This window comes from Solea senegalensis, linkage group LG2, assembly GCF_019176455.1.
Source record: "Solea senegalensis isolate Sse05_10M linkage group LG2, IFAPA_SoseM_1, whole genome shotgun sequence".
NCBI classification, from domain to species: Eukaryota; Metazoa; Chordata; class Actinopteri; order Pleuronectiformes; family Soleidae; genus Solea; species Solea senegalensis.
In genome coordinates this window covers 1,292,686-1,297,387 of record NC_058022.1, presented here as the reverse complement: position 1 = coordinate 1,297,387, position 4,702 = coordinate 1,292,686, and the positions used below count along the sequence as shown (strand labels likewise).

Here is a 4,702-nt window from a genome sequence, read left to right as displayed (position 1 = left end):
TTTCCCCTTTTCCCTGTAACAGGATTTATTTCAATTATCGACACCAAAGAACAAATTCAGCAAAATTATGTGAAACTGGAGGTTTTTTGTCTCATTGGACAAATAAATTTCAAGTGTTTGTGTCGCTGCCTGTCTATTTCAACAGTGATTTGTTGCTTGCCAAATAATGATCCAATATCAATGTTTCAAAGCTATTATTGTTTATTAAATTTATTAAATGTATAGTTAACTACCTGATTAATAACATCATTATAAGCCATTTATGATGAGGTTATTAACTTTATAAAAAGATGCTACAACATAAGAAAGGCACAACAGTGATTTGTTGCTTGCCAAATAATGAGCCAGTATTGATGTGTGAAAACTAATGTTTATTAACATTTATAAAAGTGTTTATGAGAATGGACTTGTGAGAACTTATGATCATCTGACAAAGAGTTTTTATCTCTGGTTAAATGAAAAGTTAAATAAAAACAAAGAGTTGAAGACGCAGGACAAATGTTAAAATGGGAAATGTGTGAATGTTAAAGTGACTTTTAAAAAGGAGCAGCACAGCAAATGTTTAGTTTGTTCTTAGACAACAAGAATAATTACAATTCTATTTTATTCTACATTGATGCAGCCTACTCACGTGTGTGTGTGTGTGTCTGATGTAACATTGCAGCAGATGTACATGTTGTCTTTGATAGTGTTTATGTGAAGTGGGAGTGGTCAGCTCTGCAGCGACACCTACAGGTCACAGCAGGGTATGAAGTCATGCACCTGAGCTGGTACAAGACTTAACATTCATTTGGACTTTTTATGACTTTATATATATGTATATATATATATACACACACATATATATATGTGTGTGTATATATATATACACACAGTATATGAATATATATATATATATATATATATATGAATATGTGTATATATATATATATATTCATATATAAGTATCTCCTCTCTCTACTTTAGTCTAAATAATAATTGAATGAAACAAAACAAAATCTCTTCACTGCACATGTGACAAATGAATCACATGTGTTGCACTGTTGAATTTAAACTGTTCCTTTTCTTTTTCTCACCTCCTTCCACCTTGTCCTTGTGTCCTTAGCCCCTCGTGTCCTCACCGTCACAGATTTGTCCCACAGATCCTCACTCCTGTCTCAGCGTCCCTGGGGACAAACAACGCTTAAGCCATTGACCTTTGACCTATAAGACAGACACTGTACCTGTGTGTAATCAGCGGTTTTAAAATCAGTGCAAGAATAATACTAATGATCAGTTACTGTTGTATATTTGTGAATAAAGTCAGGTTTTCAAGACTTTGTTTAAAAGGTTAAGGTTATATTTAGGCTCAAGTGTTGGACATTCAGTTGTCATGGTTACAGCGTTTTAACAGATTTTGTCCGGTTTACGTAAGATGGTTAAAAACTATGAACAGGTAAAGTTCTGCACAGTCTTCTGGATCCAATGTTGGGGTTTGTGACTTGTGAGGGCAACATGACCTTGACCTTTGACCAGTATTCACTCACATATCACAGAAAAAGTGAAGTCCTCGTCACACATATCGAACATTATTGAACGTTTAAACTGCCAACTTTTTGTCATGATGCATCAAAAGTATCAATTTTGAACCGGTTTCAATGAGGACATTTTTGGACGTAGGTGTGCTAGTGTGAGTATTTTAGTTAACGTTGTTTGCGATGGATGAAAAATAAAAAATAATATGTGAAAAACGATTTGAGAACACGCACGACCTGGCATCAATTTTTAACAACATGCTTCCAAAAAAGGATAAAAAATATTCCAGAAGCCAAAAACACAAAAAATGTCTGATTATGAAAATCTGTCTGTGCCGACACACGACCTGAGAAATGCAGTCGTCATCCATTCCTGACCTCCTGACCTCCTCTCACACACACACACACACACACACAGTAGACAGCAGAGGCCCCTCCCCCCCCCGCCTGCCCTGACGCCGTTGTTTAATCATTAAATGGCGACATCGGTTCATATCATGTGATTGGAAGAGGATTCATCGCACATTAGAGGCTCTAATCACCGCCTATAGTCTGAGCCGCGGGCCTCGGCCACGCGACCCCGCTGAGGTCGGCGCTTTCTTTATGTGCAGTGAAAGAGCCGGGGATTGAGCGTGCACACACACACACACACGTGCGCGCGCATGCACACACACTCTCTCACACACACGTGCACACACTCACACACACACACACACAGTGTCCCCTCGCTGTGGGACGAGTTCCTGGAGTCTGGCCAACTCTCACAGAACAGAGGACAGACAGAAAACAGCTGCCTCTTCAAAAAAAACTGTCACCGTGTTTTCTACCTCAGTCTCAACCTCCTCACCATCACTGCGGCACCACAAAAAAAAAAAAGATAAAATAAAAATGAGGAGTATTTTCCTTTCCTTAAGGTATCCAGATGTGAGTTTGCCATGCAGTGTGAGGGTGAGGGGGAGAGGAGGAGGAGGAGGAGGAGGAGGAGGAGGAGGAGGAGGAGGAGGAGGAGGATTATGTGAGGTGGCGTCACGTCACACGTTTACAGTTAACGACTGTGTTGTGATATAATATTTGTATTCCAGGGTCTGATGGTGACGATGACGGTTCTGAAAAACCGAGAGAAACATTAAAAGTGTGTGAGGAGGAGGAGGAGGAGGAGGAGGAGGAGCAGGAGGAGTTGAGCTGACAGCGAGTGTGTAGCTCCCTCCATTGGGAGAAACAGGACAGTGCTCATGATATTTTTTGTTTTTTTTAATTCAACCAGCACATTTTTTCTCCCGTAAAACAACATCCTTCTGTAGCAAAGATCAATAATTGTGAATTCTGAATGAAAAACTGTGTGTGTGACGTGTCACAGGTGTGTTTTATGAGCCGATCGCGTCCCGATCATCACAAATACTGTGACCTTCAGGTTTGGGAATCGACGGATTGACATTTTCCACTATTTCCTGACTTTACTGACAAATGAACTGATGATACAGATGAAAAGAAATCCTAAATGTCCAAAAAAAAACAACTACAATTACCGTGGAATCTTTGTGTTCCTCTGCAGTCTGATGCTCCTCAACGCTCCGTCAGTTGTTGCTAAGGGGAGATCTGGGCTTTCTAAGGTAACCATGGCAACAAAACATCTTGATCTAAAACATAATTGTGTTGTTTGAGTCGTTTTGTCCTGAGTGTGGTCGAAATGGTCATATTTCAGTCCATGTGAACGTTTGTATCACATTTTATTCTGATTTTCCTGCGTTACGAGAGGAAATTATGAATTCTAAGGGGTTTGACCTTGAGCTTTGACCTCCATCAAGTCCAAGTGAACGTTTGTACTAAATTCTGCGATTTTCCAGGAAGGCTACGTTGAGTCCAAGTGAACGTTTGTACCATGTTTGCAGAAATCCTTGTAAGATGTTTCCTGCGTTACGAGATTAAACACGATTACCAAAGATCACTTGACCTTGAGCTTTGACCTTCATTCTCAAATCAAAGCGAACGTTTGGATTAAATTTGCAGAAATTCTCAGATTTTCTAGGAAGGCTGCATTCACGAGATTAGTCATGCTTTGTAAAGTTACAGTGACCTTTGACCTGTAGAATCTGTTCAGAACATCTTCGAGTCCAAGTGAACGTTTAGTGTGACCTTCCGCTTTGACCTTTTAAGACTAAAATCTGAAAGGTTAATGTTCGAGTCCAAGTGGACGTTTGGACCAACTTCACGGAAATTCCCTGAAGGTGTTTTTAAAAAAAATATCGTTCTTGCAAGAACGTAAAGAATCGTAAAAATAACAACACACATGTTCCGACCTCATCCTCTCACCTTTGACCTTCTCCTGAGACGACTCTCGGGCCTCCTCGTCTCCGTGGTTGCGGCCTCTGACCTTGTGGTGTGGACAGGCCACGCCTCCTCCTGTCATATTCCAGATAGCGCTCGCTGCCTGGGTGTCATGTCCGCCTGACACCTTGTAAAAATGGGACCTGGTGAAGATAAAGAAGGTCAGAACACAAGTGAAGAGGCTCACGGACATGAGCCAGCATATTTTTAATCTGGAAGATTAATAAAGACTCTGACAAATTCTGACAAAAAGATATGAAGATGCATGAAGGTTAATCTGCCAAATTCATTGGTACAGAAGAGGATTAGGAATATGGGATGTTTTTTTTCTGTGTTAGAATTCTGAGATTAAAGTCAGAATTTAATATCAATTTTTTTCCCCTCACAATTCAAAAAAAAAATCACAATTCTTACTTTAATCTCAGAATCCAGAGATTAAAAGGTGAATTCTGACTTTTTTCCCTCAGAAATTTGATTTCCAAGTCAGATTTCTGTGATTTTTGCAGCTGAGAATTTAATCTCAATTCTGAGAAAAATCCCAATTAAATCTCACAATTTCTCAAAATCTCAGAGTCAGAATTCTAACTGTAATCTCAGAATTCAGAGATTAAAAATTTAAGTCAGATTTCTTCAAAATCAGAATTCTGTGATTCTATTGAATTTAATCTCAATCTCATTTTAAATCTACAATACCTTAAAACCATGTTTTCTATTTTATCTTCACGTTGGGAAGTTTATTCTAAGAGGAAAATAACGTCTGTCACTTTGTAAACTGCTCACTCAACTGCACCAAACCCCACTGACAAAAACAGAGATTGGACTCTGTTGAACTCTTCTGCCTCCATCAGTAAATTAAAATCAGT

The 4,702-nt window shown here is 39.1% G+C and overlaps 1 long non-coding RNA gene across 1 annotated transcript; it reads right to left on the bottom strand.

The window, feature by feature from the left end:
- Window positions 1-1,076: 1,076 nt before the first annotated feature.
- On the bottom strand, window positions 1,077-3,978 carry LOC122783717. The gene is made up of 2 exons (XR_006362078.1): window positions 3,825-3,978; window positions 1,077-1,166 (listed from the first exon to the last, which is right to left on the bottom strand). It is a non-coding gene; the product is annotated as an uncharacterized LOC122783717 (long non-coding RNA).
- Between the last annotated feature and the right edge of the window lie 724 nt (window positions 3,979-4,702).